General features: G+C 40.0%; 1 protein-coding gene across 1 annotated transcript in view; it reads right to left on the bottom strand.

Moving 5' to 3' along the window:
- Nucleotides 1-9,973, bottom strand: part of amot (angiomotin) — a 121,058-nt gene extending 111,085 nt beyond the window's left edge. The window contains exon 1 of the mRNA XM_067607185.1: nt 9,669-9,973. The gene's annotated coding sequence lies outside the window, so the exon portion shown is untranslated. The remainder of the gene's footprint in view (nt 1-9,668) is intronic.
- Nucleotides 9,974-15,554: the final 5,581 nt, after the last annotated feature.

Below are 15,554 nucleotides of genomic sequence, written 5' to 3'. Positions count from 1 at the left end.
TGCTTTCTCTCTCCTCACCCGACCACAAGCTTAGAGCTATCTCTCTCTCTCTCTTGCTTGCTCGTGCTCCTCAGCTAAAGAGTTACAGCCATGCTTGAAAACCAGCATTCACACATAAGGAAAAAACGAAACAGATTTGTCTTGTTATTCTTTGTATTTAATAAATGAATGAAAAGCAGAAACGCAGAGGACGAAACAGAAACTCTTTCTCTGCAGTAAATCCTCTGTTGAGTGTTTGATGGTTATTTATTTTTGCTTTAGAATGTAACTACCATGAAACAACAAGAAAATAAGTTTTATTTCTCTCATTCACAGGCTTTCTCTCGATTGCCCCTACCTCTCCTTGCTGAACTGCCACTGCTATGTCTCTCTCTCGCGCACGCCCTCTCTCTCTCTCTCTCTTTTTCTCTCGTCTTTATTAAAACCAGTCGGGAAGCCGACAACAAAGCCTTTACTTTTAACATTATAAAAGAAATGTCCTCCCCTTGTCCCAAACTAGTCCTAAATCAATACATGACTACTTCCTTGCTTTATGAATGAAGCAGTGCACAAGTACAGCTGTACAGCTGATTGGTAGAGCAGTACCAATCAGCAACAGTCATCACAGCAATCCCCGCCCTACATTGAGGGGGAAAAGTATCTAGTACCAAAAGCAAGTAAAGTCAAGTAGAGTTGAGTCGAGCCAGTACCATGTAATGGAAAAACAGCATATGTAAATTGTTGGCACGTGTTCAGAGGTTTGGTCAGATCTTAGACTTCTTAAGTAGGCGCTAGTGAGACATTTGATGTTAGTTGGCTGGATAGTTTTACACCCCGTATGTGCATGTGTGCGCATGTGTAAGCATATTACAATCCTCCCCGTCCTGTGAGTGTTTTCTCTCACCCACACTGTAACACATTCTTCAGAGATACTGCAATGTTTCTGCTCAAGTGTCCTCACCAGAATCTGATCGTCCATCCACAGACACATCAGCAGCAGACAATAACCAGCCGCTCCTAAGGATCAGTATCTCCAGCTGTAAAATATTAGAGTGTGTGAATATGAAAAATGACTTGGGTGCACCAGTGTGGGTGACTGAGTTCTGATACCCAGAATGACAAAATACTATGTCAATGAGTAATGTTGTACTCTGATGCTAAAATATCTGTTATCTCTCCCTTCTCTCATATTAGCAAAGATCAGTTTTCGCCCAGTTAAACTTTAATTTATATCACATTAATAATTAGCTGATCAACTTAGTAGTTTTGCATCAAGACCTTCAGTATTTGGATCAACTAACTTGTGTAAAATAAGCTGTGCCAAATTTTGTATGCTACAGCTCTTATTTCCAGATACATATTCATTCAATCTTCTGCTGCTATGTAAATATTTATTTTTACGAGATGAGCATTTTGGCAGAAAAAATTAAAGCTCAATCGGACGTATTTTTTTTTCCAGGTCAGTATTGAATGACTCCTATCAGGGCCAAAAAACACTTGACTATAATGAAATATAGCCTATTTACTGGGCACTAGCGAGCACCGTGATGTGACGTGTTTTCCCTCTACGGGGACACATTGGCACCCTTTGCAATTGTCACCTACACCACAGACCACCACTGAATGCAGTTCCTTAAGATCCCCTCAAGACATGTTTTTAGATATATAAAAATATCTGCTTGGAATAATAATATAGCTAGCAGAGTGTTATCATGTCAGAGGTGTACGTTTGGATCTCAGTCTGCAAAAACTTTGTTTTCATTTCCAGAGAATGTGGCTGAAGTCTAATTTAAGCATTTCTCCCTTTTCCTCATCCTCCTCATCTAACAGGAGGAAGGAAAGTGTGTTGAGACCAAAAGTCTTCAGCCTCACTGCTGAAAGACTGAAGCCATTTGAAGAAAATGTTCCTGTTGGTTTGGTGTACATGTTGGGGAGCGTACTGTAACCTTCCCAGCATGTTCTTCAGATGGATTATGGGAACCTGAATGGATATGACTTAAGTTTCCATGAAATGAATCAAAGCACTTTTCTGACTTTTTTTCCTAATTAGACAGAGAAGAACCATGAGTGAACCATCATAATATTTTGTTCTATTCCTTCAAGGTGATCTGTTTGAAAATGATGTGGTATTTCCTGGCTTTTCAAGAAAATGCATTAAACTTCCCTTCAATGATAGTAAGCTGTTTGCAGTCCCATTCAAACTAAAAGATGGTGTTTCCTGTTCCCAAAAATTTAGTAAAGTCAGCTAGCAGGGACAAAAAATAAAAATGGGGAGAGCAGATGACAGGAAGTTAGAGTAATGTAGAGAGAGGAGCAAGAAAACAAGAGGGAGAGAGGCAGAAGCTGGAAGAAAGTGGTAAAAGTCTGTTTATATCACAGAGCGAGGAGCAAAACTTGGGAGAGATTCAGCAGCCACACATTTCTCCGTTCTCTGTTTCTCAACACACATGAATTTTCTTAGTCTAGAGAAGCTGCAGCATTTATTAACTGTCACACTGTAGCCTATACTGTACATTTACTGCCAGACTGACTTACTACTATATACATAATTAATATTTACTACTAACCTTTTCCTCTGCTCCGCTCTCATTCATCGTCACTTTTCTGCCACTTGCACACACTCAACCACTCACTCACTACGCACACATATTACACACTGCCCTATTCTTTAAAAAGGAGCTATGCTAAAGAGTTTCCCAGGCAACGACACAGAGGTTGACTCACGTTTCGGAACAGTGCTGTACAGAGAGGCCACCAAACACTATTGATTTCCAGAATGAATGGACATTTTGCGTTAATTTTGGTAGTAAAAAAACATTTTTTTTGGCCTGGCAGGGGTTCTCGTTGGCTTGGCGACCCGCCAGGCCTGTACAATTATAGGGGAAACACTGAGATCCCTTCAACACAAGTCACTTCCCAAGTTCAGTATTACAATTCTATTATTCCAGAATTTAAATTCTCCAATGTGTGGGTCTGTCACCGAGCACAAGCCTTCCACCAGCTCTGTTCAGAATATCTGATTGGAGAAATATTTTCAATAACAAATTCTAATGAATTGAATTCATTGCAACATATATTGAAATAAAAACTCATAAGAAAACATAAAACACAGCCCTTGTGGTTCTCAAAGTGGGGTCCGGGAACCCCCAGAATGTGTGTGAATGGTTAGTTCCCTCTGATGGGCAGGTTGGGACCTTGCATGGTAGCCCCTGTACCCATTCAGCATATGAATGTGTGTGAATGGGTGAATGTGACACATAGTGTAAAAGCGCTTTGAGTGGTTGGAAGACTAGAAAGGCACCATACAAGTACAGTCCATTTAGCATTTACTTCCAGGGGGTCCCCAGAAAAATGGGGAATATTTCAATTTCACTATTATTTCATGACTAGAGGTAAGTCCAATGAGAGAATGTATAAGAATGACTCTTCTGTTCATAGGTTTCATACTCTTCACTGTTATCTGCCCAACTACAGTGCAGATAACAGTCATAATAGCTTGGAGAGCCCATCGTGGTTAGCTAGTAGTAACCGTGGTGTAAAGTTTGCTCATGCGTTGCATACAATGAAGGCTCAAATGCACTGAACACGTCTGACGCGCACGTTTTGAAGTACACTTATTGTTTTAAATGGCCAAACATGCACCACAGGCATTATGAGGCATGTCAAACTGCCTTGACACCCCAGCTCCGACCTTGTTTCGATTTTGGAGCATCAAATGAGGACCCAGCGATCAATGCTGTTTTCTCTGCAGCTGAAAAAGAGAAAGATAGCACAAGCCCACTGAGCAACAGCGAGCGAGAGAGCGAGAGAGGAACAGCGCGGCGGTGTTTGAGCAAAAGAGTGAGCGGTAGTGAGAACAAAGCAGGTGAATGAGAGAAAACGTTATACTGATTATTTAACAGCAGTTATGTTCTACAGCACAAATAACCATCAAACACTCAGATGATTTACTGTGGAAACAGATGCTTAGTTTATTTTTTCTACTCTGCATTTCTCCTTTTCATTCATTCATTGCATAATGCAGCAGTTAATACAAATAATGAAAGGACAAATCTGTGTTGGTTCTGTGGTGTTGGCATTTAAAATTTGATGCCTGCAGTGCACCATAGGAGCATCAAATGACGTATATCAAATGAGGTTTGTCAGGTATCACTTTCAGTACATTTGGGCTTGAGCCCTGCCAGTGTTTATCGGCAGCTCAGCGTATGTCAATAAAAGTTACACAAGTGCGCAGAATAGTCTCCTCTCATGTCCATGTTTCCGCTATCTAGCTGAGTTAGTGTTAGTCAGGGTTCAAAATTTACACCCGCCAAGCACCAAACGCAGGTAGATTTTCTGTTTGGCGAATCAATCTAAGAAGGCTATCCCCCACACTGGCGGGTAAATGTTTGTACGAAAATAGTCATGTAATAAAATACTGATGACTGTTTGTTGCTGTACAGTGTAGACACGTGCACCATATGTGGTTTTTTTTACACACATCTAAACAGTGCTGCAAAACTGAGTGCTCCTAGTTTTGTCAAATAGAAAATCTATCAGCATTTGGTGCTTGGCAATACCTTATTTTCCAAATGAAATGTACTGAAATGAATGTATATGTAACAGAAAAAGATTATAAGATATATTGGCTGGTAAAAATGCTTGGCCAATGGATTTTTTCATCTACCAGTGGATCCACATAGCCTCTCAGCTAACGTTAGCCCCGGCTCTCTATGTGGATACAACCAGAGCACCGAGCCCCGGTTTATTACTCAGGTTAAAGTGGGAGGAAGCAGTGGGTTTGACGGGCAGCTGAGTGAAGTGGAGCCTGCAGAGGAAGCACCAGACTGTCAGGGTGACACAGTCCATCGAGGAACTGCCATGTTCGGCTGCACAGATAGGAAACACTTCGGCTGACAGGATGTACCACTCTGTTTGGAAAAAACAACAACTTCTTTTTGGTTTATAACGGCGGTTAGCAACCAGTGTAATACGTGTATTACCACCACCTTCTGCTCCAGAGTGTGGACCAGAGATTAAATCCTACCCATTAATCCTGTCTGTCTAATAAACTCCAAGAAAACTCTACTACCTCCCACTTGGCAGTTCATTAAACTTTTAACGCTGAGCTCCTGAGGTCCACTCTTCCTAAATTCTTCCTTCATATATTGTATTTCTTGATCATGCTTAGTACAATCTATGTTTGCATGCATAATAGTCTCCTCAAATGTTCGTATATCGGTATCAGTAATCGGCCATAATGAGTTGGAAATATCAGCATATCGGATATCGGCAAAAAATCCAATATCATGCATCCATACATTAAACCCATTTGAATTTTTTGAAGCATATTTCCTGTTGAAGTGTGAAGACTGCAGTGCAGTGATGAAGTCTTACGGCCTGGGTTTTACCTCCTTAACATTCCAGAAAAGATGAATCGCCAGCTGCCACTCACAGGCTACATCAACACAGAGATGTCCCCTGATTTTGCAGCTTTAATGTCATTCACATGGCTGAAAACTATACTGTACACATACTTGCCATTAACACACAGTCTGTCTCATGTTATGGGTATTATGTATTGCCACAAAATAAAGATAAGGAGACAAAGAGAGAACTCCACATATTATAACATTGTGTTATGTGACTTATTATAACATTTCTGTTATAAATATCATAGCCAGTACACAACAGAAAATATCAGACAGAAAACATCAAGCTATGAAATGCATATTTTTCTGCCTATTGTTACAGAACTTATAACACTTGGTGTTGGATATGAATTTAGTTGAGTCAAATCTGTTTTGGTCACCGAGTTCAAGCTTTAAGAAATAGCTCATCTAAATTCTTGTCTCAATACTACATGTGATTCATACTTGTACTTTTTAAATTTGATTTGAGACTTTTGGCGCTCTGGATAATGTAAAACTATGAACATGTAGATCGTTCTTCTTATCAAAATTGTGTCCTTTTTTTGAATATGTTTGCAAAATTCAAAACTTGTTTGTGCAATTTTCAAATATACAAAGACCTGGATTGGAAATTCTTTCTGTCTCAACCAGTGATGGATGAACTCTCGGTTCAGTCATCAGCGAGGCAGAGAGCCACACAGGAAGTGGGCAGAGCAAGCTGCCAACAGCAGCTCCAGTAACAGTTGAAGACACAGAGGAAACGAGCAGCAGGCTTCACTGAAAATAGTGGAGTGAAGCTTAAATTCTGTCTAGGGGGACAGAGGAGGCCCTTGAGTCTCAAGTCAACAGCAACTCGGTGATTCTCATCGAAATCAGTGATTTTGGTATTTGTTAGGAAGAAAAACTTGCAGAATCACTTACCAATATAATATCAACAACATGCATACTGGAATGCATCGATTATTGATTGAGCTTTATTATGCACCTTGATGAGTGCACTGTTTTTTACGTTATAATGAGAGGTATTTCTAATATTAAGTCCACATAGATATGGTGGACTTCATATTCAACTTCAACAGGAGCACTAATTCCAGCCTCCAAAATGACTATAATGTTGAATGAACACCTGTTTAAAAATGGTTTCAACAAAAATAAATATTATAGGATTCAGTACTGTAGTATTAGATTGTAGTAGTTTCGCTAGGTGTACCTGAATCAGTAACAGTAGGCAGAAATCACAGTGCAGGTGAGCACAGAGAAAATCAGGTGGGCCTAACCTGTCCAAGATCAATCAGTTCTGAAATGCATATGTTAACCAAAATAGTATATACTATATACTACCGTACTTGCCTGACTGTGCCACAGTTTATTCATGCGAGCCTTATACTGTACATCATCAGAGGTAATGTTACAGGCACCAAGACGAACATTAACAGCAGTGCATAGCCTGGCATGGCGGCCACATATTCACACAAACACAGCTGACAGACACAACAGCATCATTAATCAAGTATATGGATAGAGGTACACTGGCACCAATATCCTCAGTAACGTTAAAAATGACACTTGAATATAGCCTGGCACCAAGGCCCCACAAACCACACATACATGCACCAGGCCCAATGCCAGGATGAAGTGACTGAGGGGGCAGGTAAAAATTGTGGGGGTGCATGCAGCACACGCACCCCCCTACCAACACCAAACAGCACTGTCCATGGTTCTGAAACAACATCTATATCTCAGCCAAAGATTTTGTTGTTTTGCTATTTTTCTATAGACACATGAGGCTTAAACAGAGGGGGCAAAAATTACAACTGAGGTCTTGTGTGATTGACCAAAATAAAGTGGTTTTGGAAATTTAATTGACTATACTCCTTTTTTCATCTGCAAGTATATATACACAACGGATGTAACAATATTTGCTCATTTTCACATAAGAAAATATAAATAATTTTAATATAAAAAATAAAAGTTAAAAATAAAAGTTATTTTGGGAATTATTTTGTTTATCAGATCCTCTCATGGTCTTATAATATATTCGCCTGTTCTGTTCTTCATAAGCAATAAAATAGATAGCTTAAATTGTGACTATTTTAAACTAAAACAATTACTACATTGTAAGTGATCTAAGGCACATAAAATATCAAATTAGTATAGGCCCTATATATTATGGTTAGAGATGGATAATAAGTTACTTAGCAGATAAAAATATTTTACTGGATGATAATTTGTGTTTTTTTCAGTGCTTGTTAAATGAATTCAAATGCGGGTCAGACCCCAGAACAGAACACTAAGGGTGTATTGGTGTAAACCCTTTTCGAACACAATAGGAGGGTAAAATATTTAAATTTGCTTTTTTCTTGTGCATGGCTGCACACTGCAGGTTCCTGTCCTTTGGCATGGAGTTGTGGAGGTTGTCATTGGAGAACTAGATGCAGCTACGTCAGCAGCAGCTGCTAATTCAGCCCATTCCCCGTCAACGGCTGAATTAGCAGCCACATACCTGTTGTTACTTGGCACTTGTAGAGGAGAAATTGGCACAGGAGTAGTTTGTCATCCTCCTCACAATGTCTTTTTGTGACAAATTTAAGCAAACTGCTTTGTTTCGCCATACAAAGGAGTTACATTAAATGACTACATTAAATTTTAAGCTGCTAGCTAGCAGAAAGTAGGATTCTCTGTGCAATGCGCAGGCTGTACACTGAATGAGAGAGGAGGTGCTGCTCGCTGCTCACAATCTGGCATTTGCAAAAAGCCCTGCCACTCCAAAAATCTTACCTATCAACATCATCATATGGTAAACAAGAAGCAAGAAACAAGAATTGTTTTATTTTTACTGGACACATAGTCACATTTGAAATTGAAACAGTATTCATTGACTGCTATGATCCAGCAAAAAAGGAAGCCTTTCAGTGTTTCCCCTAGGTTGACTGCTTTGGTCTGGAGGTGGGGGTGCAAAAGTCAGGAGACTCAGCAGCCACACAGTTCTCCGTACTCTATTTCTCTTTAGCGTCTGCAGGTTAGGGTAACCAATTGTTGTTGACTTTGGAGCTAATCCCTTTCACTTTTCCAACAGTTGGGGAAACAACAGACGTGACTTTTCTTGGTCTTGACAAGCTGCAGCATTTATTCACTGACACAATGTAGCCTGTACTGTACATTTACTGCCAGACAGACAACTTACTGCTAACCTTTTCCTCTGCTCAGCTTGCATTCATAGTCACTTTTCTGCCACTCGCTCTCTCACTTAACCACTCACTCAACCACTACACATATCATGCACTGCCATATTCCTTAAAAGAAGCAACACTACCAATAGTTTCCAAGGCAACGACACAGTAGTTAACTCACTTTTCGGAACAGTGCTGCACAGAGGCTCCAAAGCGCTATTGATTTCCGAATGAATGGATATTTGTCATTATTTTTGGCATTAAAAATTTTTTTTTTGGCCCGGCAGGGGTTCTCGCTGGCCTGGCAGCTACTATTATAAGAGAAACACTGCCCTTTGATTGACCCATTCTGGTGCTACACGCCAGACCTGAATATCTGTAATTAAGGTGATAATCAGTAGAAAAATGTGGATGTGCATTTAAGAGCCTAGATGTAAACATGATGCAAATGATCCAAACCTGCTTTAAAGTGCCTATGATTTTTCTGCAGGTCAAAGGTCACATGTTGCAGTACGTAGGCTACATACCAAACCTTTGTTAACACTGTGTTGGAAATCTCATATTAAGCTGGTTACAGCATGCATGTGAATGTTCTTAGAGAAACCTTGTCAGTGAATGCCAGTGACAGACCAACTTAAATGTTTTTTCCATGTCCCTGAGGACCCCCTGGACCCACTTCAAGAATCCTTTGTGAGGACCCCAAACATGAATATGAAGAAGCAACTAATAGAGGCACTGCTGATAAGACAGGCAGGGATGCAGTGGATACACCCACAAACACTTCACTTCATCCAAGCTGCAGTTACTGGTATTTGCAGAAACTACATCAGTTCCTTAAAGTCGTTAATTCACAGCAGCCATCGCCGGATCAAACGTAAAGCAAGTGTGAATGGCATAAGAAGTCACGTCAGATGGAAACTATAAACAGCTTTTTGTTCTAGTTGCCTTCGTGATTGGAAGGAAAAAATGACTAACATTGCTACCGAAACAGAGTTTTCTCTGTGTTATCGGGTTATTATCCTTCAAAGTTTTTACTTTGTGTTTAAAGAATACGTTAAAGTGAGGAGAACGCCAAATTGTTTATTCAGTATTTGTAACTAGCACATATACAGTGAACGCATAGTTTTACCTTTTTGTAGAGCTCCTTCCTCTTACTTTCCCGGTCCCTCAACTCTTCGCCAGTGAAACATCATTTTTGGATATTTTTCGCCTTTCCTACGGGACTGAGGCTGCTCCTCTGGCTGCCGAAAATCTTCCTCTACAATAATGTAACTCGTTCCCACCGGACAATCGTGGGTCTCGCCGCTGGTTTTAACCCTTTCTCCAGAAAAAGGAGCTTGTTTGCGGCCACAAAGTCTTCGTCCTTCCCCACTGATTTCATGTTTAGCCGTAAAAAGGAAGCGGTACGGGAGAAGTGGCAGGAAGCTCCTCTCTGCCTGGTCTGCAGTAAGAGTGGAATGCAGAATAAGTCCAACCCCCCCACCCCACTCCTCCTCCTCCTCCCCTTCCCCGAGCTCATGTAAACTACAGGAAAGAGTTTTTGGGAGCAGGGAAATCCCTCTTCCTCGCTTCTTCTCTACCTGTGTTTGTAATCGAGTAAATCTCTTCAGCCTAGCATAACAGACCAGCATATACAAGACTAAACTTCAGGTTAGTTCAAGCGCTAAGAATAGGACAAAATTATAGCCTTAATATACAGTATAATACTGTTCTGCGGTCAAATTATAGTATACTCTTAGCATGTTAACTTTTAGAAGCTAGCCTATTTTTAAGAATAAAGCAGGGAGATCTGACAAACTTGACTGAATGAGTCCATTTTACAACAGTCGAATGAGTCCATTTTACATCAGTTTATCAAACTATTCTATCAGCTTTCAGGTTCATCTTACATCCCTAACTCAGAGAAGGAAAAAGGTACGAAGGAGGAAAAAGACATCATGAAAAATGGCTTTTGTGAGTTGAGTACTGTACAAAATGTCAGTATTTTGAGCGACAGTGCAAATACATGACTTCAGACACCCTGTAGTGTAACCCTGATTGCTAAAGGGCTACACTAAATGATCAAAAGTATGTTGCTACTGGACCCCCTTAATTCCAGTGAAGGGGAATCTACTGCTACAGCTAAGCCTGTTTCTGACATCTTGATGCCTGCGCTGGCCTACATTTCCCATAATCTCTGGAGCAACATATAATAATAATGATAATAATGACTTAATTTGTACTTTTCTATAACAAATTACAAAGTTCTTTAACAAAGGACATGAGAAACATGAGAAAATTATACAGTGAGGGGTAAAACCAGATTAACTACATAAAAATATAAAATAATATAATATTGTCCAGGAGATATAAAATCATACAATCAGTTCAAAGCCAATTTAAGAAGGTGCTTTTTTAGCTGACATTTACAAAAAAAAATACAAAAGTAGTTGTGCAGATTGTAAACAGTAATTCATTCTACAGTTTAAGTGCCACATCAGCAAATGCACTGTCACCCTTGTTTGCAAGTCTACACTCTACACAAGAACTGCAAGAACAGCTTTTTCCACTGACCTAAGTGTGTGCCCTTATACATAGGGGCTTAGCATGCTAGAGATATAGCTTGGAGCTGATTCATTTAATGCTTTGTATGTGAATAATAGAATTTCAAACTGTATTCTGGAAGCAATGGGAAGCCAAGAAGGGGTGCTAATTGGGGAATGGGGTAATGTGGTCTAAACAGGAAGTTGTTGAGACCTTATCAGGGAAGTTAAGGTATGGTCAAATTACACTTCCATCCTATGAATAGTCATTCCGTTTCCCATTCACTTTCTGCACAATGGACAAATTCAAGTGAGGTTGTTCCTCAGGGGGTCCTCAGGATGTGCTTGTGCAGCCAGTAGAAACACTGCTGCACTTTTTGTGATAATGGAGTTTCCATTAGTTATTAAAGTTATTATGCTGGTGTGGTTCATCACCATTTTAGTCCATTATCACACTACCAGACTACAAACTGTAGTTGCTCTCATACACTGTTTACAGTCTTTGATTGCTCTGATCAATATTTATTTAATACCGCTCTTCAGAAACCAATTGGTGATGTCACCTTGCCTACGTCTATATTTTTTACAGTCTTTGTTTTCTCATTGCCACAAAGATAAATAAGGGTAATAAGTTAGTGTGGTGCAAGTTAACTGCTGTATTCCATGGAGAAAGAAGCAGAATCTGTCTTTAATTCACTCATGTTTGAAGATCTAGCTCACGTTTGTACCTCGCAGAAATGTTAAAGGGTATGTTTTCATCAGTGCTCACAGCAGACCAGTGAGTCCATGGAGGTTTGAGAGGATTATATGAGCTGGTGGAACACTGCGATTTTGGGACTACAAGGGAGGAGCCTTGTGACAGATTGGTAATGGGCATCTATGCTGTTTTCATAAAAGCTGCAAATGTAAAGCGATAGAGTGGCACTATAGAAAGTAGTAGTGGTACAAGCACTCTCAGTCTTAGAAATCTCCATTAACAACATATGAGTGGTCACACAGCCAGCGAGAGCACAGCTGCAACTGTTCCTTGCCACCAAGAAAGGCAGCAAAATAAGAATCTGTGAACCTAGAGAACCTGAGCAAAGCAGTCAACAGGGAAATGTCTATCCTTCTCACCTTGGTGGACATAACTCCTAAGTTGGCCTGAACAAGCATTTTTTCCACAGGGGCCAGTTCTGTTTCCAGAGGTTGCCAATTGGAATAACTTCCACTCCTGAAATCTCTGCTGAGGGGCCACAATGGCACTGTGGTCAAAATGGATGACACACTGCTCACAGCCATGCCAAAGCTACCCACAACAAAAACCTGGAAGCAATGGGGCAGACAATACAAGAGTCAGGACTCAAGCTAAACAAAGAAAGTGCCACTTTGGTAAAAGTGAACTTCAATACATTATCAACAAGGACATAGTATGACCCAACCCAAATAATGCAAGGGCTATCACAAATATTCTTGTCACACAGCTCAGGCATTACTCATTCATCATTAGACATTGGGCCTCACACAAGAATTACTCATACTAACCAGTAGCATCGCCAGATACCTAATTGTGGGTGGGCACAAAGAAAAATAAGTGGGCCTTCTTCCAAAGCCATTAGGTACAGTATTTTGGGCAAAAATGGGCAAATATGAAAATACTTCTTAAATCACTAGTGTTTAATTAAGTTACATTACAGGCATCAGTGTGAAACTGTGTGTGAAACTCAAAAGAAAAAAAATCATTACATCTCATAAAAGGCATGGCAACATTGCCTGGGACTCAATGATAACCATGCATGCACACAAACACACACAGCGTTGACATTAAACTATAAATACAGATACACAGCAACAAAACAAAAGCAGTAAAAAAAAAAAAAATCAACGACCCAAACACACAGCAGTATAACAGCCTGACAAAGCAACCAAATACCCACACAGTCACTCACTTGCAGAAGCAGCAACAACCACTCATTACAGTTTCACAGAAACAGCAACATAAAATCTGTGCGTACTGTAAACTAAAATAAACAGCTTTTCTGTCACGGCCCTGGGGATATTCCATCAAGCTGGATAAAGAAAAGGCTTGGCTTATTTCGATAATCCTCACTAATTTAAGTTAGAGTTCCATTCCATCACTGCTGGTTATATGATTCCCAGCTCAATAATCATGGCAACTTATACCACTAAACTAGCTTGTTCCATGGCAGGCTGTCTAGCTTAATTTAGCTGTCTGTCAAGGAATGTCCAATGGGCTGAAACAGAATCCCAAAAGACTGTTCCATCAAGTGTCTTTTCGCACTCGCATCACTTTTGTCATGTCTGTGTTCAGAAACATAAGATGGAGAAACTGTAAGGGACCTTTACAAAAATGCCTATTTCAGTTAATACCCATTTTATTCAACGTCACCTTTGTTTTGGAGTGAACCCTTTTATTTGAAAGCTTAGCATTCATTCACTCACTCAATTTGTTTAAGCTGTTAAGACAAAAAGAAAATGTAATAAAGTCCCAACCATGACTTTATGCTGTAAATTTATACAGCGGAAACTGATTATAGTGACCACAGTTACAATTATCAATGTTTGGAAAAGGAAAAACATGGAAAAATGGAAAAACAATTAAAACTATGGTAATTCTATTTTTTTTACTTAGTGGCTGCAGCACCATTATTGCCTACCTGAGATTGGTGCTGCATGTACATTGAAATCATGACAGCAAAATTAAAGTCATTTTCTCTCAATGAAAAATGTAGTCTCCTCAAAGCTTATGACAATAAAAGGGGGGTAAGAAATCTAAGGAAAGGATCACCGCTCTCTTTGCCTGTTCTGCTACCAGGGAAAAGAAGGAACACTGGCAAAAGTCAGAACCCCCACTGCTTCAAAAATGTGTGCACACTGCGTTTGAAACAGCTGTACTGTATTTTGAAACAGTTAATAAAATTCAGTATATAGCAAAGCTGTCTGTTTCATTACTTTATATTTATGTAGGCTAATAAATTTGCAATTCAAAAGTCAGTTAGATGGTATTCTGCATGAGAAGTAAATTTAAAAATCGGTTATAATAATCAACCACTTATAGTGATATTTGACCCAGACAGATGTGATCAATATAGAGGTTTCCACTGTACTTAAATCCTTCTCCAGTTTCTTCATCTCCAACGTAAGTTGATTCTCTTAACTTGACTACACCATAATTTTATACATACATCTAATATTATCTAGCCTATTGATAATATAGCCACAGTCAGTGATAGGGAAAATCTTGTACTTGTTGAATAATTGTTGAAGAGACTCCACAGGCTCCAGTTGATGCTTACTTGAATATATGAAGTTTGTTGAAAACAGGCCTTTAGCACAGTGTACACATGGATACAGTCACATCAAAAACTTAGCACAAACAGGAAAACAATCACTTCTTATAGAGTTGCTCAGGTCATGCCACCAGGGAAGGGAGAAACAAGGACTCTTGGTGTCAGAATGAACTAATTGGAAAAATAATGCAGGCAGCTGTTGTTACTCATCCGAGGTTACCACCTTATCGCCCAGAATGGCGCTGTGAACCTAAAACATCTCTTGTATGAGACCTTGGAGGCCAGAGATAGGCCCTGCAGGCCAGAGTCAGGCCCTGTAGACAAAATCATCACATCAAGGCACCCTCTTATGAAAAGACTTAGCTCATAAGTTGAACATTTCCATAAATTGAACATTAAACATCTCTCCTTCACAAATTTTTCTCTCATAATCAGTGATCTGAATGTTCATTTATTAACAAATAAAGTAGGGATGCACAATATTATAGGCACGTCATCGGTATTGGCCGATAAAAGCTCTAAAATGAAATATCGGCATCGGCCATTTCTGCCGATATAAGAGGCCGATTTGTTGCCATCTCCTCCGCCGCCTGACTGTGCTTCCCTCCATAGACTGTTTCACCCTGACGGTCCTGGTGCTTCCTCCGCAGGCTCCACCAGGCTCTTTATGTGGATCAAACCAGAGCACCGAACCCCGGTTTGTTATTCAGGTTAAAGTGGGGAGAAGCGGCGGGTCTGACAGGCAGCTTGAGTGAAGTGGAGCCTGCGGAGGAAGCACCAGGACCATCAGGGAGAAACAGTCTGTCGAGGAGTTGCTAAGTTCGGCTGCACAGATAGGAAACACCTCAGCTGACAGGGTGTACCACTCTGTTTGGAAAAAAAAATCTTTTTGGTTTATAATGGCAGTTGGCAATCAGCCTATTAGGTGCATTACTGCCACCTTCTGCTCCAGGGTGTGGACCAGAGATTAAATCCTACTCATTAATCCTGTCTGTCTACTGAACTTAATGAAAACTCTGCTACATCCACTTGGCAGGTTCATTAAAGTTTTAAGGCTTCCTAAATTCTTCCTTCATATATTGTCTTTCTTGATCATTCTTAGTACAATCTATGCTTGCATGCATAATAGTCTCCTCAGCCATCTGGAAAAAAATATGTGCATATATCGGTATCGGTGCATATATTGATATTGGCATCGGCAAT

This window comes from Thunnus thynnus, chromosome 13 (genome assembly GCF_963924715.1).
Source record: "Thunnus thynnus chromosome 13, fThuThy2.1, whole genome shotgun sequence".
Lineage (NCBI taxonomy): Eukaryota > Metazoa > Chordata > Actinopteri > Scombriformes > Scombridae > Thunnus > Thunnus thynnus.
The sequence above is the reverse complement of the archived record's forward strand: the minus strand, read 5'-3'. Positions and strand labels throughout refer to the sequence as shown.